At 38.6% G+C, this 25,152-nt stretch overlaps 1 non-coding gene across 1 annotated transcript; it reads left to right on the top strand.

The window, feature by feature from the left end:
- Positions 1-1,423: 1,423 nt before the first annotated feature.
- Positions 1,424-1,556, top strand: LOC119239652 (small nucleolar RNA SNORA41). The gene has a single exon (XR_005123930.1). It is a non-coding gene; the product is annotated as a small nucleolar RNA SNORA41 (small nucleolar RNA).
- The last annotated feature ends 23,596 nt before the right edge of the window (positions 1,557-25,152 follow it).

Below are 25,152 nucleotides of genomic sequence, written 5' to 3'. Positions count from 1 at the left end.
GAACCAGAGACACTCTATGGGGGTTGGGGGGTGGGGAAAGGAGGGATTGGGGTCAAAATAAGGGGGTTGTAATTGTATGGGAAATATAAAAATAAAATTTAAATTAAAAAACATTGAAAAAATAAATAAAATTTTTTAAAAAAGACATTCATATTATCAAACTCATGTACAGATTCAATGTAGTCTCCATCCAAATCCTAGTGGCATTTTTCACAGAAATATAAAACACAATCCGAAAATTTGTATAGCCCCACAAATTATTCTACAGCCAGCCAATTGTGGAAAAGAAGAAAACCTGTGTGACAACGTATCTGCTTACAACAATGGCTTACTGAACATTTTAGGCCCACTGCTGAGATCTACTGCTCAGAAAAAAAAAGATTTCTTTCAAAAAGATTACTGCTCCTTTACAATGCATCTGGTCACCCAAAAACTCTAAGATGTACAAGGAAGTTAATGTTGTTTTCAGGCTGGCTGACACCTTATACATTCTGCAGCCCATGCAACCAAAAACATGATTTTGGCTTGCAGGTCTATTATTATTTAAGAAATCCATATCATAAGGCTACATCTGCCATTGATAGATAGTGATCCCTCAGACACATCTGGGCAAAGTCCACTGAGAACCTTCTGGAAAGGAGTCACCATTTTAGATGCCATTAAGAACATTCCTGATTCATGGGAAGTCAAAATATCAACATAACAAGAGTTTGGAAGAAATTGAGTCCAACCGTCAGGAATGAGGAAAGACTTCAGTGGGAGAAGTAACCAAATGTGTTGGAAATAGCAAGAGAACCACAATTACAAGTAGAGCCTGTCAGAAATAAATGCATATAGATAGATAGATAGATAGATAGATAGATAGATAGATAGATAGATAGATAGATATCAGTATCTAATCTAGGATAAAGCATCTTTGACCATACAATGGGAAAAAGGGAGTATCTTCAATAAATGATATTGGGAAGGTCACAAATAAAAGAATTAAGTTGGATCACTCTGTAACTCAATACACAAAAATCACTTCCAAATGGATTAAAGATGTAGATATAAGACCTGCAACAATAAAATATGTAGGAAAACAATGGCGATAAGTTCTATGACATCAACGATAAAGATGTTTTCTGGAGCCTCAACTCCTGTGGCAATGAAAATGAAAACAAAAACAGGGGCCTCCCTGGTGGCCTATGGGTTAAGTCTCAGCACTATCACTACCACTATGGCCTGAGTTCAATCCCCGGCCAGCAAGCTGCCCACATGGCACAGCAGACCTCTCCTGTCTCACCCACTGCTCCCCTCAGCAGTGTATTTCGGTCAATCTTCCAGTTCTGTTCCCCACTCTGTCTCTGGTGAATCCTCTCACCCCCACACCTGTGGCCTACACCCCAGATCTTGTATGCATAGATAAAAATAAATCTTTTTATTCCACAGCTACTGGTCTGCAACTGTTCTTGTTGTAGCAGTTGTGGCATTTCTCTGTGGGAAAGAAACTTTTATAAGATTAAATACCTCTTTCTTAGTAAAACAGAAAGTGGGCATATCTGTGACAAAGATGTATTCTATAGTTTGGCAAAAGAGATAATAATCCATTACAAAACAAATGGTGATGTGTTAGGTATCTTGCTCTAGGGTAGAAAAAATAAAATTGAGTTTTTAAGTAAAAATAAATAAATAAATAAATCTTAAAAAAAAAAAAAAGACTTTCAACCACAAGTGCTGGAGAGGATTTAAAGAAAGAGGAAGCCTACTTCATTGTTGGTGGGAATGTAAACTGATGCAGCCATTATGGAGAATGATTTGGATTTACCTTTTCAAACTATACATGGAAATACTGTACGACCCAGAAACCTACTTTCAGGCATCTCTCCAAAGAGCACAAAACCATTAGCACAAAATATATATATGCTCTACAATGTTTATTGCCTCACTATTTACAATAACTAGGACGCAGAAGCAACCTAAATGTTCATCAATAGATAACTGGATCAAGAAGATGGGGTACAGCCACACTGTAGAATACTGTTCAACCATAAGGAAAGATGAAATGCTGCCACCCACAGCAAAATGGAGGAGTTTTGGGAATTGTGTGTAGTAAAGAAGTCAGACAAACACTGGCCATTTACGTAGTGGAAAATTTGACAAAATATTATATGAAAACTGGGGGGGGGGCATTAGTAAATGAAGTGGGGCGAAGTGGGGAGAGGACATTAAGAAAAGAAAGGGAGAAAGGGTGAAAAGAACAAGGGGATATATGGGATGATGGTGGGGGGAAATAAAAACAATAATAGCAATATTAGTCATTATACTGAACATAGACACAGAAGGAAAAGAGCCAGAAATGGAGACTGAAGATGCGACGAATTGCTGCAATATCAAAATAAAACTTCAACGGATGAGGAGTTGCTTCTTATGGACGAGCAAAGAAAGTAGGCTTTTTTGGTTTTGGTTTTTTTTTTTTTTTTTTTTTTTTTTGAGATGAAATCTATTCCTGGGCAAGATACTGTGAATATTGTTGAATGACAACAAATAATTGAGAATATCACATAAATTTAGTTGCTAAAGCAGTGTCTGGGTTTGAGAAGACTGACTCTAGTTTTGAAAGAAATCTGTTTGTAAAATGCTATCAAACAATACCACGTGCTACAGAGAAACCTTTTGTGAAGGAGTCCATCAAAACAGCAAGTTTCATTGTTGTCATATGTAAGAAAATCCCACAGTCACCAGCCTCCAGGGACCACCATCTTGCCTGCCAGCTGCCATCAACATGGAGGCTGGACACACAACTCACTGAAGGCTCAGATGATGGTACACATTTTTAGGAACAGTATTTTTAAATTAAACACCTTGGTTTTTTAGACATCATGCATTGTACATTTAAGAGATTACTATACAATATAGATCTAATTTTGGTATGCACTGGAAAAGCAAAAAAAAAAAAAAAAGTGTGACTTGCTGTATTCGCCGTGGTCTGAAACTGAACCCATACTATCTTGAAGCTATGCCTGGAGATCAGGATCTTTGTTGTGACAGAATCACAGGCAGCATCAACCCAGAAGCATTCCACAGGGTCCTAGTAAGCCACCTACGTTTGGTAGGCTAACCTGCACATGCAACATACAAACTAGGCCTCCCCGGTGGCGCAGCGGTTGAGCGCTGGGTTGCGAAGCTGCCCGCAGCCTCTGCAGCACCAGTTCGATCCCCGGCCGCCGGGCGAGGGTCCCACATAGCACGCAGACCTCTCCTGCTGCCCACTGCTCCCCTCAGCAGTGTATTTCGCCGATCTGCCTGCTCTGCTGCCCGCTCTGGTGAATCCAATCACCCACCTGCGCTCTGACTGTACCCAGTGCTTGTATAAATAAATAAATAAATCTTTAAAAAAAAAAAAAAAAACACAAACTATTCTTCTATGTGAGAGACCACCCAATGGGCCATACATTGCACAAGGCTTTGTCTTGTCTTTCCCTGAGTCCTCTATAGAATAAGACTCAATGCCTACTTTAGACAGATAGCCAGTGGCCACAACATAAGAGTCATTACCCTGAGCTTAACATTAGGCATAGTTTATGTCAGAGTCAAGACGTGATTCAATCGAGATACAAAGGTCCAGACCAAAACACAAAGCAGGGCTGCATATTCTCATTCACCTCATGTAGGAAAGATTTAAAACTTCCAAATGAGGTCAAGTAGGCAGTGAAAGCCTTTAGTAATGCTTACTACCACTCTCTCCCATAACAACCAACATTCCTCCTATCTTGGCCTTATGGAATAAAGCAGCCAGTTTAGAAATATTTCCCTTTTGTTAGACAAAGGACAGAATATTGCAGGCATCAGAAATGTTGAACCTGATACCAGAACACCAGTTATTCTCACTGGATGTTGGAAGAAGCACTGTGATAGGTATAATTCTAGGATGGCCTCCCAAGATTCCCAACCGCTGCTACACTTGCCCCAATAATCCCCACAACTTGAGTTTGGGTAGAAATTGTGAATATGATGGGAATTTTTTCCCATAAGTGGTTATATTATATGGCACAGATAAAGGGATTTTGACAGATGTAATTAAGGTTCCAAAGAAGGTGAATTTCAGTAAATCAAAGGGGAGTTAATGTTGGGTGGGCTTGCCCTAATTAGGCAAGATCTTTACAGGAAGATTCAGAGGTTAGAGACAGAATCAGAGAGATTCAAAGAAGCAGGAGATGCTCTTTTTGCCCATGCAGAAGCAAACTGCCACGGTGGGGAGAGGGTCACATAACAGAAAATAGCAAGTAGGTTATAGAAGTTGATGGTCACAATTCTACAATCACAGGGAACTAAATTCAGTGGGCTTAAGTAGTGAATTTGGAAGAGCAGATCAAACCTCAGATGAGGTCACAGCTCTGGCCAACCCCTTCACTATACCCTGAAATGAGGATCCAGGTAACCTATGGCTAGATCACTGAACCAAAGAAATGGAAAGATACTAAATCTGTGTTGCCTTACACTACTGTTTGCAATAATTTGTGATGCAACAACAGAGAACACAAATACTATAATTTTGGAGAACTCTAAGTTCATGGTCATGCTCACCTTCAGTACTGATACTTTGTCTGTTGCTACTTGTAGCAGAGAGAAAATTTTGTCTTCGTATAAAGACTTACACTACCAGACCAACCCACGCTACCAGAAGTCAGTAGAAAAGAAATGTTCAATAATTGTTATTGTTCTGAAGTCATAATTTCTGCCAAAGTCTTTGTTTCATCACTGTGGAAGAGAGAATATGACTGTCGGCTATTTGGTAATCATGGGCCACAGATTCAGGAATGGATTATAACTAGCTGGCAGAAAGGCAAACTGCAAATAAATTTAACAGTTGTTTTTTTAATGGTATTTGGATGATCCTCAACCACTTTGAGAAAATTTTCCTACAGCTGGTTTATTTATCTGGAATTTTTGGCAGAGTATGGGTTTCAACAGGAAGATCTTTGCAGTGGTAGACATACTTTCAGAATAAAAATGGAGAGAGTAGCCATCTGTTTGGAGGGTCAAGCAGTATATTAATTATCTATTGCTTTCTAAAAAATTTCTCTAAAACTTAGCAGCAAACAATAAAAATGTATGATTTGTGAGATCATGAATCCAGGAGAGGCTTAGCTAAATGGTTCAGGATTTCCCATGAATATGCAGTCAAGCTGGACAAGAACTTAAGTGATTTCAAGGTGTGGTTGAGAAAGAATGATTTTCTTCCAACCTCACTTAGTGGTTAGCAAGAGATTTCAGTGGTAGACTTCTCCATAAGAAGTCTACCACAATATGGCACACTATGGCAGCTAACTTTCCCCAACCAAGTGACCTAAGAAAGAGAAAGAGGAAGGCAAAGGGAGAAGAGAATCCAATATAAGTCCCAGTGTATTTTATGACCTAATTTTGGAAGCAACACACCCTCACTTTTTCCATATCCAATTGATCATAGACCAACCCTGGAACAATATGTAAGGGACTAATCATTCAAAGGTGTAAACACCAAGAGGGAGAGATCATGTTGGGCCCATATGGAGTGGGAAGTCTGACCCACCTACTTCCTGTGACCTGGACCACCACCAAAAATTAAAACACAATTCATGTGTCCAAGATTGAAAGTATTTCACAGCTTTAGGAATCCCTTGGGGTAAATGTCTGTTTTACCAGCAACGACAGATTCTCAGTGTTCACCTTCTTCTTGTGATTACTGTTTTCTCCCTGTTCAACAGATTTAAACTGTTTTCATTAAGGTCTTCTCAGCTGGGAAATATGACTGGAGTCTCACAGCTGTTGACCTGAAATATTCTCACCAACTTCTCAACTTATTTGCATTGTCCTCCTTCCATATCTGACTGGAAAAAACTACCTCAGATTAGTTTTGTTAGCTTATACAGGATTATTTAAAGAAAAGAGCTATAGAATGTCTTTGGAAGACACAAGCCAGACTTCAAGGGAGACAGCAAAGGGGAATGAGGTCTGGAAAAAGTCAGTCTCCATCATGTCTACTCTGCTTTAGCTAGGTAATGCAAAGTTGCTTGTCAGGTAAATTCTGTTAGGAAAATATGCAGGGAGAGATCACATCTGAAAGGGGCCAGTCTCAGCAGCAACTGAGGTAAAAGAAGAGATTCTGAGAAACAGACAGCACCAAAATAATGTGAGCTGTCATGAGATCCATGTCAGTTATACCCATGTTCTGTCTTCTCTACCTCTATACTGAAACACGAAAGATAATTAGAAAACAAGGCATATCTGAGCCTCTCAGATCATAACCCCCATCCGAAGCTCTTCCCAATGTGCAACTGGATTTACTGATCCCCTACAGCTTCTCTTCTCTCATTTTTACCAGGCTTTGCTTTCATCACTGTAACAGGATGTCCTGAGGGATAACCCCAAAAGAACAGGGAAATGATCTGAGAGTGAAATCCAACTTCAGAATGAGACAGACATGCAATATCTGAGAGATAAAAGCAGAAGTGATTCTCTGATTATTCTTTCATCTTTTGCAATCCCACCAGGCTGGATCAGTGCACACTGAGCATTTCCAAGTAACTGGCTCACTTAAGGTTCTTTCTAAGATATAATGTAAAGATCTTATACAAGGTTCTCCCTGAGTCTCCTTGGTCTTAAATTCCTCTTAAGCAATAGCTGAAATGAGAGCATTCTTCCTCAAGAGAGATTTTACTTGTACTTTAAAAAGTGACATTAGCTTTCATGGAGAAGGAAACACATCTCTAAAGAATGAAGTGCCAAGATGTATCTATGGCTACATCAAAGATTAGTTTGGGAGATGTTGTGTCGTGTTTTGTTTTGTTAAAGCACTCAAGAGAGTTCAACTCTTTGGGAGCAATAGTTTCTCTAATGTTTCTGTTTCAGAGGCTTTTTTTTTCCAAAACAAAATCCCATATTGGGAATCCACAGACGAATGGAAAATTCTACCATAAATATTTGTTTGAACACATTTCTCTATAAAGAGGTATTGATCAGCTATTCTTGGCTTTGAAATAGACTTTTACAGGTCAGCTAATTTTGCATATCTCATTTTCAAAATAGGAGAGACAAACCACCCATTTATAGAGCATGTCTACTTTTATACAGCACACCAGGCCAAGGTTGAAAATGACTGCCACCTGCAGCTTTTACCAACATTAAGCTTCAGACCTTATCATCAAGGTCTATCCATCATCTATATTTGGAGGTAGTTCATAATACCCACAATTGTAGCAGGTATAGTGATGTCATGAGTCACCATCCCCTTTGAAAAAGGATTTCTTAACCAGGTATGAGGGGTATATAGTTAGCTTACAGTCTTCAAGTGTTTGCTCACTTACATCCCTATTTTGAACTATTATACTTTTCTCAGGGTGGACCCAATCAAAAACAGAAGACTATGGTATAATGTCCTAATCATTTCACATCTAATGAACCACATTGTTTCTAAAATTCTGAAATTCCCTGGTATATCGGCAGAGACTTGGTCTAAGATGCATTATGGCCTACCTCCCTTTGCCAATCTTATATCCTTTCTGCCCCCCACATATACTTCTCCCCAAATTTCTTTATACTTTTAAAAATCATCCCAGTGTCTGCTTCCTGGGAGCTCCAATGGACACAGCTGTGCCAGATGTGGTCTGAAAAAACAGACTGTAAGATGAGATATTGGGCCTAGGTCACTCACTGTCTAGCTGATGATAATGGAACTCCAGTCCAGGTGAAATACAAGTGCACATAGTCCCCGAACAAGTTAGCAGGACAAATGTTAATGATTTCTGGTGTAGGAAATGTGCCAGCAGTTGCAGTGAATTAAAAGAGCTGAATGTGAAGGGGTATAAAAAGATATTACAAACAAATTGTAACCAAAAGAGGATAAGCATGGTTATACTTTCAGCAGACAAAACAGACTATGTTAAAAAAAAAAAAAACTGTCAAAAGGACAGAAAGTATAAGTAGAGATGTGAAAAAGGGATCAATTAATCAAGAGGTTAAACAATTATAAATATATGTGCATCCACCATGAGAGCATTTAAATGTATAAAGCAAGTGATAACAGGACTAAACAGAGAAATAAAAAGTGATGCAACTAAGAGTAGGGAACTTTAATAACCCATTTTCATTAATAGCTAGATCATCTAGGCAAAAGCATTAACAGACCAAACTAACCTAACAGAAGGGGGAGAATATTGAGAATATTCTAACACCAAGAGAATACACATTCTCCTCAAGCACGTATTCTACAGGATAGACCATATGTTATGCAATAAAATAAGTCTTAACAAATTTAAAAAGATTGAAATCATATCACATATCTATTCAGACCACAATAGTATGAAACAAATCAGAAACGAAGAGAATATTCAAAAAATCATAAATGTGGAAATTAAACAGCATACTTTGAAGAACAAATGGTTGGGGAAAAAAGAGAAATAAAAAAATAGCTTGAAACAAATAAAAATGTAAAACATGTCAAAACTTAAGGGAAGCAACAAAGGTTCCTCTAATAAGGATGTTTATAAACAAACCCTATGCTAAGAAAACAGATACTCTAATAATCAAATGAACAGGCCAAGTTTACATGCCAAGTAGGTAGAAAAAGAATAAGCCAACAATTTGTTGAACAATTGAGATAAAGAACAAAACAAATAAAGTCCAGAAAAAAATAGAAAAAAAAAAAAAAACCATGAAGCATAGGATTATTTTTAAAATGATCCAAGTTGGCAAACCCTTTGCTAGATGAAGAAACAAGGGGTAACTAAAATCAGAAGTAAAAGAGGAGGCATTACAACTGATAACAGGAAAGGCAAAGGATCATAGTGCACACCATAAACATTTTTATGCCAACAAATTAAACAACCAGGAAGAAATGCCCAAGTTCCTAAAAACATGCAACCTCCCAACGAAAAGACAGCAAAGCTGAACAAACCAACAGTGAGTACAAAGATTGAGTCCATAATCAAACATTTCCTAACATTGAAAACCCTAGGACCTTGCTTCACTGGTGATTTTTATCAAACATTTAAAAGAGAATTAGCACCAATTCTTTTCAAACTCTTCCAAATGAATTTTATGAGGTTACCTGATACCATGGCATAGCCACAAAAGGACACTAGATGAAAAACAGGCGAATATTCCTAATAAACACTGATATAAAAATCACTAGCAAATCAAATTCAGCAATACATTTAAAAAAATTATACACCATGATCAAGTGTGATTTCTCATTAGAATGCAAGAGTGAAGACATGCAAATTAATACCACATTAACACACATTAATACGATGAAGGTTAAAAATCATGACAATCAATTGACACAGGAGAACATTTGACAAAATTCAACAAACTTTCATGACAAAACCAATCAGGTACAAAAGAATGCATCTCCAAGTAATAAAAATAGTATATGACAAACCCACAACTAGTGTCATACTCAATGAATAAAAGTGTTTTCTCTAAGATAAGAAGAAAAGGGTGTTCATTCTCCCCACTTCTATTCATTCTCATACTGGAGGTCCTAGCTAAAGAAACTAGACAAGGGGTGGGGGGAAATGCATCCAAATCAGAAAGGAAGAAATAAAATTATCAATGTTTCAGCTGATATAATCTTATATACAGAAAACCCTAAGACTTAAAAAAAAAAAAAACCTATTGTGACTAATAAATTCAGTAAAGCTGCAGGACACAAAAATCTATTGTTTCAATATACTAATAAACTATCAAAGAAAGTTTTTAAATCACTTTTGCAATTACATCAAAAATATAAAAATACCTACAAATAAATTAAACCAAGGAGGTGAAAGAGCTGTACACTAAAAACTGTAAGAGGTTGATGAAAAAATTTGAAGTAGACACATATAAGCTGAAAGATAGTCCATGCCATTGAACTGAAAGAATGTACAAATCCATATTACACAAAGCAACATACAAGTTTACTACAATACCTATCAAAAGTTAATGCATTTTTCAGAGAAATAAAATAATACTAAAATTTGCATGGGACCACAGGCCAATATCTCAAAACCAAAGAAATATTCAAAAAAAGCAAAACTGCAGGCATCATACTCCTTGATTTCAAACTATATTACAAATATATATTGATCAAAACAGTATAGAATTAGCATAAAAACAGATACATACATTAAAGGAGCAAAACAGAGAGTTGGGAAATAAACCCATTTATATATTGTAAATTTATATCAAAAGCAACAAAAGCAGTCAAGAACATGCAATGGGATAGTCTTTTCAATATATGGTGCTAGGAAACTGGACAATCACATGCAAATGAATAAAGCTACAGAACTCTTAAACACCATGTGCAAGAATCGTATCAAATAACACCCTGACATTGATGTCAGCCATGAATCTTTAGATTTGATCACAGAGGACAACAAATGCAAAATCATACAAATGAGACTATCAAGTTAAAAAAAGTTGCTGTGCAGCAAAGGAAACAACCAAAAAAAAAAAAGAAAGAAAAAACCCAAAGGTTACCTACTAAATGGAAGTATATGTTTGCAATATAAATTATATAAATAATTCAGAATTCCAGCAAGATGGTGGAAGAGTAGCTACCTGAGGTTCATCTCTCTCCATCACATGTACAACAAAAATAACATTAATAAAAACCACAGTCCCTGAAGAATCCTTCAGGGATACTGGGGGGTTTCAGGGATAACTGGGGACCTCCGATTTCACAAGGAAAACACAGCAAGGAGGGGGCACAAATGCAATAGAATTTGCCCATGAGAAGGAGGGACAGCTGCAATATGGAACATTTTTTGTGACCAAAGCCCCACATCTGGGACTTAAGAGCCTGGGGACTGCGCTGGAGAGGTAGGCACACACCACCAGGGGTGAAAAACAAAGGGGTCACCCTCTGAGCAATGTCAGGATTTGGTGAAGTGGGAATCGTTGAACACTGGGGGGACAACAAGATGCCCGCAGGGGCTGTAGATGTACTGTAGAAATCAACCAGGGTGCAAAACCCAGCACCTGCCACTAGGATGCTTCAGGCCATGGGAGGGTCTCTGCGATGTGGCTGAGTAGCACTTGCTCAGCTTGAGCCTGTGCCCAGGAAACAGTGAGCTGGGGCTTCAGTGGGGACTGGTTGGAGGAACTAGCTGTGACTGAGAGGAGCTCCACTTGCCCTGCTCTGAGGCGGACACTGTCTCCCACGAGCTTATCTGTTACATGAAACCCCCACCCTCATTCTAGGGCCACTGCTGGGGTAACAGTCACCAAGGGGCCGCTCCAGCAGTGAGAGTGTAGCACCCAGGCTCAGGCAGCAGGCCTCTGCACCCCAGGAAAGTCAGCACCGGAGAGCATTTGGGAGCAGACCCAGGCACAGCTCTCGCCTGACCTAGGCCCTTCCAGTGCCTCAGCCCCTGAGAGAGGACTGACGGGGGCTGCCAAAATGGCTGTCTTTACAGAGGCACTTACAGACCCTGAGAAGCACACAGCCCTCTCCTGCATGTCACCACAGGCTGCACCTCCCAGATCATTCTGCTCCAGCCCATGCCCCTGGGGAAAACTAGTTGTCAAAGAATCTGAAAATCAATGCTGAACCATAGCTGAGAGGTCAGTGTCAGTCTCAGGTAATTGGCCCAGTGCTAGCTGAGGAACTGGCCAGAGGAAGGGAGGGAAGAAGGGAAGGAGAGAGGTCATTGCCAATTACCCCCCTCAGCTCAGCACCTAGCCCCTCAGGATGCTCTAAAAGCTCCCCATGCAAGTTCAGCGAGATAGTTGTACCCATTTCATCCAGGTCACGGGGTCAGTGCTAGAGCAGACACATGATATTCAGCTATTAATTTGGAATTGAGCTATATTAAAATTAAGAACAAATATGTGTGACCAGGGGACAGTGAGTTTGTTTTTTGTTTGTTTTTTTTTTTTTTCCCAGCGTCCCCTTGATTTACATCTGTAATTGAAACTAAGTGCTTCTAGGCCTCCCCTGGTGGCGCAGCAGTTGAGCGCTGGGCTGCGAAGCTGCCCACAGCCTCTGCAGTGCCAGTTCGATCCCCAGCCACCAAGAGGGTCCCACATGGCGCTCAGACCTCTCCTGCCACAGACTTCTCCATACACACACTTAGCAGAGTATTTTGTCAGTCTGCCTGTTCTGTTCCCTGCTCTGGCTCTGGTGAGTTCTCTCACCCTCCTGCGCTTCTGACTGTACCCAGTGCTTGTATAACTAAATAAATAAATCTTAAAAAAGAAAGAAAAAAAGAAAGAAAGAAAGAAACTAAGTGCTTCTGCACATTCCACCAGGACACCAGAATTCCTACTTATCTGTGCATCTCCAAGTAGACACTCAGGGTCTTGGTGGAGGTGACAGACCCAAGGGAGTCAGTGCACGTGTCCCAACCCCACTCACCACACTCAGGCAGGAAAATGGATCCCCGAGAGTACAAAACTAAGCAGATAGCCCAAGAGATCATCCGCGGAGGTCCAGTCTGCCTGATGGCGTACCAGGCGTGTGACTGGAGCAGAATGGAGGTGAGTTTTGAAGCAGAGGAAGTTGAACTGCCCAACTTGGTCCCTCTCCCCAGAGCGACACTGAAATGGTGTGGGATCTTGGTAGCATCAGAAGTGCTGTCTTGGCAAAGGAGGTTAAAAGCAAAGATGGTAAGTGACGGCCTACCTCTCCCAGCTGTGCAGGTTGCAATTAGAGGAACCCATTTCTTTCTAGCAGCACCCACCTTTCTCAGAAAGGACTTCCATGACTGAGAGGACAAAGAAAAAGGGAAAGAGGCAGACAAGAATATCAATGGACACTGAAGGAACACATTACCTACTGTCTGCTTTGGAATTTCAACTGGAGGTCTTCCTAGGGCCTTAGGGAACATCCCATTTGAAAATCCCATTTCCTGTCCAGCTGCTTAGCCCACACCTCCCCCCAACTCTGCAGCCAGTCCCTTACTCTTGCTACCAAGCACATCCATAACAGCCAGCTCCAGCAGGAGAAACCACAAACTTGACCTATGGCACCAATTTCTGGAATAAAAAATGTTTCTAATTGCCAGCTTGTTGAACTGTGAAACCAGAGTAAACATAAACTCTTAACCTCAAACGTGAAAGCACAGACACATATAAAACACTATGAAAAATTCAAGGAAATTATGGCATCACAATAAGAAAATGATAATTCTCAAGCAACTAAACTCCAAGAATTAGAATATTGTGCTCTGACCAATAAAGAAATTAAAAAGCAAAATTCAAAGGGAATATTTAAAAAGCTATGAAAAAATTCAGAAAGGCAACTCAATAAACTCAGAAGTAAAACTGGAAAAACAGAAGTTCTTTACCAAATTATAAAAAAGAACAAAACAGATCTTTGGGAACTTAAGAATCTGATGAATAATATGAAGAATGTAATGGAGCGCATAGGTAAGAAGGCAGCCAGATGGAAGCAAGACCAGGTGGGTGGATAGGAATACAGAAAAAATTCAGTTATAAGAGGATAGAGAACTTGATTATTTTAAGTTGGGGAAATCTATGAGAGCTACCAGATCCTATTACAAAGGCAAATAAAAGAGTACTTGGTGAGGGGGATAGGCCCAAGATAGCAGAACAGGGAGAACTTGTGCTCAACACCTCCCACATTTATCCACACCTAAATATGGCCTAATCTACACAGAGCAGACCTGAAACCCGGACAAACAGAGCTTCTGCAACAAAGGATAAAGAGGCAGCACCCAGACAGAGAGGAGAGAAACAGGCCCTTTCACCAAGGAGGAAATGCCAAGCAAAAGTAATGGGCCCCAATCAGGAAGACATTGTTAAGGGGGAAATTTTCCCTGGGAAGTAGGGGCAGAAACTGTGGCTAACAGCTGGTACTCCAGCTCTATGATCAAGCATAGTTAATCAATTTTTTAACCTTCTGCATTGAGGGTCACAGGGAAGGGTGTGCAGAAAATCTGAGGAAAAGGTTAGAGCTAAGAATGAACCCTAAATAGGTTTTAGAGCAACTCACTTACTCTGGGATCCAAAGTAGTAACACTGGCCTGAACAGTGTCTGACCTATGGGTGAAGGAATCCAGATATCCTTACTGTGTTAGCCTGAAAGACAAGGGACACTAAGAAATAACCAGGGATCATTGAGAGGTGCAATCTAGGCAACCTCTAGAAACCTTGTCAGTAACAGCTTGGGTGGTGCCATCTTGGAATCCACCCTCAATACTACCAGACCCTGAGGTAAAGCAATGTAACTCATTCTACCCCCAGAAAGTAGACAAGTTAGCTAGGGGCAAGAAACAGTAATCAAGAGTCCAGGCTTGACAGGCCTGGCTCCGATAGCTGACAGACCTGGCTCCAATAGCTACCCACTAACAAGCAAGATATACCCCTGTAGCCAGCAAGTACCCCAAGGACCTCCTAAAGCACAGCCAGCTAGAAGCAGACACTGCCAGAATCCAGTGCTTCCTGGAAAACCCAAACATGCCAGATTCTACCCCCTTGAAAAGCCCCAGCTGACATCTGGTCAGGAGTAGCCCCAGACATTTGCTGCTGTGCTGAAGCAGGGCAGCTCCCAGCCTCCTACCTTCTCAGTCACACCTGCAGTCATCACAGCTGGCTCCAGCTGCCTGAACCTCATCCCTACAGGACGGTTGGCCCCAAGCCAGCAACAAGGCCCCAGTTGTGTTTCTCAAGTCACAATCACACTCAATTCTAATACAATCTAGCAATTTTATGACTTTTATTCTGGACAAGCCTTCATACCAATCATTTCATTAATGTTAAGAATTCTAAAAAGAAAAGACTATTGCCCCCCCTTATGAAGAACAGGAAATTGAAGCACAAAATGTTACCTTCTGCAAATCATGGAAATAGACTTTCAACACTGACTAGTCAAAGATCATCCAATATGGATTATTGCTCTCTGTAAGGGGGTCTTTCATGGTTTTAGACCACCTGGGGGGCTTTCTTCTTTGCAATCACCTAGCCACTCTTAGAACTGAGCCAGGCAAGTCAAGGAATCAAGGAAAATGGTTCTATCTAAACCTTTCATTTAAAAACTCTGCCTACAATCTCCCTAATGAACACTGATGCAAAAATCCTCAATAAAATTTTAGCTATCAGAATCCAACAATGCATCCATAAGATAATTCACCACGACCAAGTAGGATTCATTCCAGGGACACAAGGATGGTTTAACATCCGAAAATCAATCAACGTTATCCAACACATCAACAAAAAGAAATATAAAAACCATATGATAATATCAATAGATGCTGAGAAAGCTTTCGACAAAGTGCAACACCCATTCATGATAAAAGCCCTTGAAATTCTTGGGATACAAGGAACATACCTCAACATCATAAAGGCCATCTATGACAAGCCAACAGCCAGTATCATTCTCAATGGTGAAAAGCTGAAAGCAATTCCATTAAGATCTGGAACAAGACAAGGATGTCCACTCTCACCACTGCTTTTCAATATAATACTGGAAGTCCTAGCCAGAGCAATAAGACAAGAGAAAGACATCCAAGGAATCCAAATAGGAAAAGAAGAAGTCAAACTATCACTATTTGCAGATGATATGATAATATACATAGAGAACCCCAAAAAGTCCACAGAAAAACTAATTCAACTCATCAATCAGTTCAGTAAAGTGGCAGGATACAAAATCAACACGCAAAAGTCAGTAGCCTTCCTATACACAAACAATAAATCTGAAGAAGAAGAAATCAAAAAAACCATCCCTTTTTTTATTGAAACAAAAAAAATCAAATATTTGGGAATAAATCTAACAAAAGAGGTAAAGGACCTATACAAAGAAAACTATAAAACACTGTTAAAAGAAATAGAAGAAGACACAAAGAAATGGAAAGACATCCCCTGCTCATGGATTGGAAGAATAAACATTATTAAAATGGCCATCCTTCCAAAAGCAATATACAGATTCAATGCTATTCCAATCAAAATTTCAATGTCATTCTTCAAAGAAATAGAACAATTATTGATGAAATTCATATGGAATCACAAAAAACCCCGAATAGCCAAAGCTCTCCTAAAAAAAAAGAAGGGAATGGAGGCATCACACTCCCAGACTTCAAACTCTACTACAAAGCCATAATCATCAAAACTGCATGGTATTGGAACAAGAACAGACATACAGACCAATGGAATCGAATAGAAAATCCAGAAATAAACCCACAGATTTATGGTCAATTAATCTTTGACAAAGGAGCAAAGACTATGCATTGGAGCAAAGAAAGTTTGTTCAATAAATGGTGCTGGGAAAACTGGGTCGCTACATGCAAAAGAATGAAGCTTGACCACTACCTCACACCATACACAAAAATCAACTCAAAATGGATTAAAGAACTAGACATAAGACCTGAAACCATAAAATATATAGAAGGAAATATAGGCGAAACACTACGGGATCTGCACATCAAAGACATCTTTACAGACACATCACCCAAAGCAGTGATAGTGAAGGCGAAGATAAACAGCTGGGACTACATCAAATTAAAGAGCTTCTGCACAGCAAAAGAGACAATAACAAAAACAAAGAGAAACCCCACCAACTGGGAGAACATTTTTGCACCCAACACTAATGATAAAGAACTGATCACAAAAATCTGCAAAGAGCTGATGAGACTTAACAACAACAAAGAAAAGAATCCAGTCAAAAAATGGGCAGAAGAGCTAAAAAGAAATTTCTCTGAAGAGGAAATGCAAATGGCCAACAGGCATATGAAAAAATGTTCAACATCACTTGTCATCAGGGAAATGCAAATCAAAACTACCATGAGATACCATCTTACACCAGTGAGAATGGCACATATTAAAAAAACTAGCAACAACAAATGTTGGCGAGGGTGTGGAGAAAAAGGAACTCTTCTGCACTGTTGGTGGGAGTGCAAACTGGTCCAACCACTGTGGAGAGCTGTGTGGAGATTTCTGGACCTACTAAACATAGAGCTTCCATATGATCCAGCAATTCCACTCCTAGGTATTTACCCAAAGGACACAGAAACATCAATTCCAAAGAACACCTGCACCCCTATGTTTATAGCAGCAGTGTTCACAATAGCTAAGCTTTGGAAACAGCCCAAATGCCCAAAAATAGATGACTGGATCAAGAAGATGTGGTCCATATACACCATGGAATATTACTCAGCATTCAAAAAAGATAAACACATGCAATTTGCAGCAACATGGATGGCACTGGAAGGGATCATGCTCAGCGAAATAAGCCAAAAAGAAAAAGAAAAATACCGGATGGTCTCACTCATAGCAGGAATCTAGAAAACTTAAATAAGGGAACAGGAAAACGAATAACTATTAAGAAAGTGAAAATCAAAATCAACAAAAAACTACGAACCAGAGACACTTTTAGGGGGGCGGGTGTGGGAGGGGAGGGATTGGGGTCAGAATGGGGGGGCTGCAATTGTATGGGGATTATAAAAATAAAATTTATTATTAAAAAAAAAAAAAGACATGATGGGACAGATATAAAAATGTGATCATCACCTGGGTGTCTCCCATGTAGTAACCAAGCATGTTACTAACAGGGTGTGGCTCAAAATTGGAATCCAGGGCCTCTTTCTTCCCAAATGCCTTTATGTATCAATAAATTAAAATTTAAACCAAATAGCCTATTATACATGTTAAGGAATAAATTTACAGTACAGTTAACGAATGTTGGACAATATATTTTAACTATGAATTTCCAACTGGAAAAACCCTATGCAAGTAAAACACATTATATGGAATTTCTTCTAATCTCTGTGAAAATCATTCATCCCTTCAAATTATTCTTCTGGAATACAGTCTCTCATTCATGGTTCAAGTTCTAATTCTGGGTCCAAGTAGACAATTAAAAGAAATCTTCTAATCTTTAAAGTGCTTCAGAAGATAAAGGGCTTCCTTCTATCAAGTTTCCCCTCCATGCAGGGCAAATCATAGTTACTTAAACCTCTTATAATACTGTCTTACAAACTTCTAGAAATCAAGACAGAATTGCACATGACCAGTAATAACAAAAATGAAATAGTGAAAAAAAAAATAAAATAAAAAAAATAAAAACTCTGCCTAATAATAGAACTGACTGGCACCCCTAGGGGTGGCCAAGTGCTTTTCAAGCCCATATGTGCAGAACATGAAGGTCTGTGAAGAAAGAAGCCCTTTGTAGAACTGTTTTCATTTATAATCCTGAAGAGTTAGTCTTCTAGTCACACTTTGGATTCACACTTTCAATCCATATCAACAGGATTCACTCTCTAACAAATTGTCTTTAACAGCAACTTTTTGATGGGGATTTTGTTGTAGATTTAGCTGACATGGCCAAGTATAGGGGAATGTGACATAAGATCTTATGCAAGACAGATCAGGTTATTGATCTGGAACCACTGAATGCAAGTGATCTTTATCAGAATATTTAGTTTAGACTTTATAAAAACAAACCCAAGTCTAAGACCTTAATAAGTTAGTGATGGATTAATGTCAATGTAAATTAAGATGAAGGTGCTAGAATAAGAGGCAGTTTTTCTGGTACCCCAGCCACACTGGGTCTGTGCTAAGAGTCCTCACTCTGTGAGAGACAGGTAGTAGACAGTGACAGCAGCACTACAGAACAAGCAAGACTGTGACCCAGTTCCAGAGCTCCCTATGATTCAATCTTCATCAGAAAGTGGCCTGAGGGCCTCCCCAGTGGTGCAGCTGATTGAGCACTGCTCTGTGAAGCTATCCGCAGCCTCTGCAGCGCAGGTTCAATACCTGGCTGGCCAGGGAGAAACCCATATGGCGCGGCAGACCTCTCCTGCCTCACCCACTGCTCCCCTCAGCAGTGTCTTCGGTCTGTCTGCCTATTCTGCTCCCTGCTCTGTCTCTGGTGAATCCTCTCAACCTTCCGCACCTTTCACTGTACCCCAGTTCTTGTATAAATAAATCTAAAAAAAAAAAAAAGTGGCCTCATACTTTACTATATGCTATATTTTCTTGGATTTCAATGCTTCTAATTTGAAAAGTCATATCAAGTTAAACCAAAGTTTCAACCAATTCTAATGCTTCTCCCTGAATACTCAAGGATTCAGCCCCCACTGAGCTACATCACCACTTACTGACTGGAATAAGTGACAAGGCGAGGGGTCAGCAGTCTCCAATGAGACTCCACACTGGCATTTGTAACATTCTACATTTGGCAGTGTTCTAGCAGAACTTTTGCACAAATTCAAGCGAAAAAAAGTTTCTTTAAATTGGAACACTGATGATGCCTCTGAGAAAATTCAAATAGATTTCATGAATCGTGCTTCCCTCACAGGACATGAATTTGCTCAGAAAGTGTTCCTGTCAGATGCTCCTTGCTATATGGGTTTCTTTGTCAACTGTGACTACAAATTTTGTGAGCACTTTTTCATAGAGAAGACAACTTGCTTCACATGGACTTTAAACCAGCAAGCAAAAGAGATCTCTAGGAAGAGTGTAAGGTGGTCTACAATCTCTATATTGCATTTCTAGACTGGTCTGTCCTGTGGGTGTGTAGATGGATGTAGATGGAGTAATTTTTTTTTTTTTTCCACCCACAGCCCTGATTGTTAATAGGGGCATAGTAGACCTACTTTGACAATGCATCAGTTGATGGGTGCTTATTTCTAAGGTACCCTTGGATATTTCAGAGCTCAAGACTCCATGTTCAACACCCTCAAAGTCCTTCCCAGAGGCTTCCTTTTCCCAGAGGCAGAGATTTAGCTACACCCCTCAAGTTAACTTGGTTAATGCCTTCTTGACTATAAACAGTGGGATTAAGGAGATTGTAAATGTGAGGTCAACATGAATTAATCAGCCAGAATAAGCCTGGTATCAGTCTCAGTCAAATCCCCTTTATAAGTGTGGATAACAAGCACAGAATCAAGGACCAAAAGAAAAATAAATTTGGTCATGTCAACAGAGATTCAAACTATTATTAAGAAACAGAGTCAAAGAAGTCATTCTCTCCACTACAGTTGAATTAGGTTTTACAGAACTTCATGTAACAGCAAGAGGCACAGATAAATTGCAGCTGAGACCCAAAGCCAGCAGCTGAGACCCAAAGCCAGCAGCACTCCAGCCATCCTGACTAAAACCCAACCATGAACATTCTGCTCTTCAGACAGTCTGATCAGTTCGTGACAGGACATGAGGGTAATTGTTGTAGCAAACATCTGTCTATAGACGATCCCAAGTTTCATACGTGCCAGTTAATCAACATTTTTCAGCTGGTTCAGTTAAGTCAATGATTTAAATGCAAACACAACCATTTACAGAGGCATAGAATCCAACAATATATTTCTCAATTAAGGTCCCTTGATGAAAACTGCCAACGTTGGCTTTGCAAAAAGGAGGCAATGGCATCTTGCGGGTGGGCTGGTCTATTTGCTTTGTTTTCTGAATGGTTCCAGAGAGTGTCCTAAGTGGGAGGTCATCCACCAGTTGGTTCCATTTTATTTGTTTGGCAAATAGCTATGTTAGTGAAGTTAGGGAAGACCAATCTCACTACACTCAGAATCTATCTTCCCTTAAACTAACCAACTTCTTTTACCAAAAGAAGTGTGTTTTGCTGTTGAGATATTACCGCACTGAGAAGCCCTCACAGAAGGAATAACATTTGTACTCTTCTAGACTGCTTCTCCTAGGCACAGCCTATACATGTACTTACTTTAAGGCTACAAGGGGAAAGAGGGAGGGAGGCATAGAACTACCTTTCTGGCCCACAGGATTACAGATCTTGTTTTCAGAGAAGTTGCTGTGTAGATACTTAAAATTTGTCCTCTTGAACATTCCTAGGGCTATAACTTCATATTGTCTTTCTGCCCTTTGTAGCTAGCAGATAAAGAAACCATGGCTATGCTTATTTGTTCTATCTTCCTACCTGTCCATGAGCCAAGCCTGCTCCATATCTACAAACCAATGCTAATGGGTCATACTTGAAAGGATGTCAGTCTTTTAACTCAATGAAAACTTTTAGGGAAAAAAATTAAGCAAAGCACTTGGAGGGAAAGTTATGAAGACTGTCTATGTAAAAGTGACAGACAATCCAGCCTCTGAGTGGAGCAATAAATTTTGGAAACAAGTCCTTTCTCACAGAAAGGTCTTTGCAATGAGGAAACAAGATCTGGGCATCAAAGAAGGAGTTTTTCACAGAAGACATGGGATGATTCCAGTCTGTCCAGACTTCAGCTGACTGAAGGAATTCACTTTTGTACTATGGGTACTTGTTTTACCAAGTCCCAAAAGGGTTATAGTGGATGGTGTTCCAGCTTAACAAACTAGCTGCCTTTTCTCAGTCTGCCTGCACTCAGGAGTCAAGGAGAATGGGACACATTCTGGATATTTCATACAAATGGAATCATGCACTATGTGGCATTCTGAGTCGTTTCTTTCACTTAGGGTAAATTTTTCCAGGTTCATCTGTGCTGAAGCATATAGCACTACTTCATTTCCTTTCATGGCTGAATCATATTGCATGGTATGACTATACAACGTGTGTTTCATCTGTTCATCAGTTGATGGGCATTTGGATGGCTTCTACTTTTTGGCTCTTACAAATAGTGCTTCTATGAACACACATGTACAGTATTTGTTAGATTATACATTTCTAAATCTTTTGGTTATACACCAAGCAGTAGAAATGCTGGGCTACATCTGTTTAACTTTTTGAGAAAGTGACAAACTTTCACAGTGATTTCACTACTTTACAGTCTCACCAGCTATGAACAGGTTTTCAATTTCTTCATACACTTTCAATAATTGTTTTGATTTTCCTTTTATTCCACAGGCATGCTAGTGTGTGTAAAGTGTTATTTCATTTCTATCTCTATTTTCCCAATGATTAATAGTGTAGAGTACATTTTCATTGTTGGCTAATTATATATCTTCTTTGGAAAAAATGTTTATTCAAGTTCTTTGTCCATTTTTTCTACAAATATGTGGCAACTAAACAATATACTTTTGAAAAACAATGGGCCAAATAGTAAATCAAAAGGTAAATAAAAATTCTCTGGAAACAAATGATTATGGAAACACAACATAGTCAAATGTATAGATGCTGCAAAATCAGTTCTACTATGAAAGTTTATTGTGAAATTCATATATTGAGAAATTATGGCCCAGTTATTCCACTTTCTGGTATTTATCCAAAGAATATAAAAACACTTGCTCAAAAAGATATATGTACAGATTTGGTCACTGAAGTATTATTGTCAATGCCAATATTCAGAAATAATTTAAGTGCCCACTGACAGATGAATGGATAAAGATGTGGTATATATACGCAATGGAACACTATAAAAAAATTTCTTGTCATTTGCAACAATATGAACTGGCTCAGAGGGTATTATGCTAATTGAAATTAGACAAATATTTACAATTTAACTCACATGTGGAAGATACAGAAACAAACAAGCAAACAAAACAAAAGCAAACTCAGATTATAATCAGATTATAAGGATAGAGTGGTGGTTACCAAAGGGAAAGGTAGAAGGAGGTGGGTAAGTCAGGTAAATGGAATCATTGTGTGGGGATAGAAACCAGACTTTTTAAAAAAAAAAGATTTATTTATTTATGCATGCAAGAACTGGGGTACAGGCCAGAGGTGTGGGGGTGAAAGGATTCACCAGAGACAGAGTGGGGAGCAGAACAGGCAGAATGACTGAAATACACTGCTGAGGGGAGCAGCAGGTGAGTCAGGAGAGGTCTGCTGTGCCATGTGGGTAGCTCCCTGGCTGGCCGGGGATGGAAATCATGCTGCAGAGTCTGCAGATTGCTTCATAGTACTGTGCCTACCCTTTGCAACACCAGGGAGGCCCAGAAGCTAGACTTTTGATGGTGATTATAATGTAGTATTTTCAGATATCAAGATCTAATGTTGCACACCTATATAATGTTATAAACCATTGTTACTCAATTTTTTAAAGAAACTAGAAAGATCTCAAATGGCATAACTTTATATTCAAGAAACTAGGAGAACAAATTAAGTACAAAGTTCTTAATTTTGGAAGGAAATCGTAAAACTCAGAACAGAAGTAAATGAAATAGAGAAACAGGATAGGATAAACCAAATTAAGAACTGTTTTTTAAAAAGATAAAATGGACAAGCCATTATCTAAATTAAGAAAAGCAGAGAGAAAATAAAGTAAAATTAGAAAGAAAACACAATACAGTGATACTACAGAAATACATAGACACAAATGAGACTATATGATTAATTATATGCTAACAAATTAGATAAAATGGAAAAAATAGATTAATTTCTAATGTTAAAAAATAGAAAGAACAGGCTCAAAATGGAGATCTTCGTGCTACCCCCCCCCCACCAAGACTTAATACCTAATCCAATTGTAATTTCAACCTCTCCCAGAAGTGTAATCCTAAACCAATCAATCAGGAATTTTCTAATCAGCATCTATGAAGTAATCTGCATAATTACACTCTCCTGATTTCTGCTGAAGAAAATGATTTTACCTGAAATAATTTCTTCTGTTGCTAATAACCTTATTCTTCACTCCTCCTATCTATAAAACCTCCCATTTTATGTTCTCTCTTGCAATATCTAGATTAGATGCTGCCAATCCATGAATTATTTAGTAAAGTCAATTAGATCTCTAAATTTGTGGATTTTACTTTTCAATACTAGAAATACAAAACCTACCAAGACTGAATCATTAAAAAATAGAAAACCTGAACAGATCAACAAAGAGTAAAGAGATTAAGTAATCAAAAATCTCCCAATACAGAAAAGCCCAGAACCAGACAATTTCTCTGGCAAATTATACCAAACATTTAAACAAGAATTAATGCCATTCTCTCACAAATTTCTTTCCAGAAATTGAAGAAGGAACATTTCCAAACTTAGAAGGGCAGCAATTACTGATATCAAAATCTGTGGACACTACAAGGGAAAGACATAGACCAATATACCTGATGAGTCTAAATTTAAGAATTCGCAATCAAATACTAACAAACATAATCAACAAATACATTTAATTCATGATCAATTAGAATTTATCCTTGGGACGCAAGGATGGTTAACATACATAAATCAATAAATATACCTACCACATTAATATAATGAAAGATAAAAATCATAAAATCATCTCATAGATGCAAAATATTTGACAAAATACAAGTACAACCAACATACAGAAATTCATTACTCTGCACTAGTAATGAAACATCTGGAAAAGAAATAAAACTATCCCATACAAAATAGCATAAAAAATATCTGGTTTCAGTTGCATAAACTTTCACCTTTATAAAACAGCACAAAAAAATAATAAAATACTTAGGAATAAATTTAACCAGAGAAGTGAAAGATCTGTACTAAAATAACTAATATTTTGTGAAAGAAATCAAGAAAACACAAATGGAAAAACACCCCATGCCCATGGGTAAGAATAGTATTGTTCATATGTTCATACAACCAAAAACCAACTATAGATTCAATGAAATCCACATCAAAATGTCAATGATATTCTTCACAGAAATGGAAATAGCAATCCTAAAAATTGTATGGTATCACAAAGACACTGAATATTAAAAGCAATCCTGAGGAAAAATAACCAAACTGGAAGTATATATCCTACCCTCAAACTACACTACAAAATTATAGTTACAAAATCAGTATGGTGCTGACATAAAAAAAAATGGATATACAGACCACTAGGACAGAAAAAACAGTCTAAAATAAAACCCTGCATACATGATCAGCTAATCTTTGACTAAAAAGCCAACAATACTCAATGGGAGTAGAATTCTTTTCAACAGCTGATGCTGGAAAAATTGGATAAACACATGCAGAATAATGAAACTGGATCCCTATTTCACACTATTCACAAAAATGAATTTTAAATGGATCAAAGATTTAAACATAGGACTTGATACCTTCTCTAGAAGACAACTTAGGGGGAAAATTCCTCTACTTATGTATTGGCAATGATTTTTCTGGCTATGACATCAAAAACAGAAAACAACAAAAGTGAAAATCAACAAACAGGACTACATCAAACCTAAAAACTTCTATACAACAAAAGAAACAATTAACAAAATGAAACAGGAGACAATTTTTGTAAACCATGTTATCAGGCAAGGAGTTAATGTCCTAAATACATAAAGAACTCATATAGCACAATGAAAAAAAAAGCTATTTAAAATGTGGAAAAAGGAACTAAATTATTTTTCCAA

Source organism: Talpa occidentalis, unplaced genomic scaffold (assembly GCF_014898055.3).
Source record: "Talpa occidentalis isolate TD23 unplaced genomic scaffold, MPIMG_talOcc4v2.1 talOcc4.11, whole genome shotgun sequence".
Classification (NCBI taxonomy): domain Eukaryota; kingdom Metazoa; phylum Chordata; class Mammalia; order Eulipotyphla; family Talpidae; genus Talpa; species Talpa occidentalis.
The sequence above is the reverse complement of the archived record's forward strand: the minus strand, read 5'-3'. Positions and strand labels throughout refer to the sequence as shown.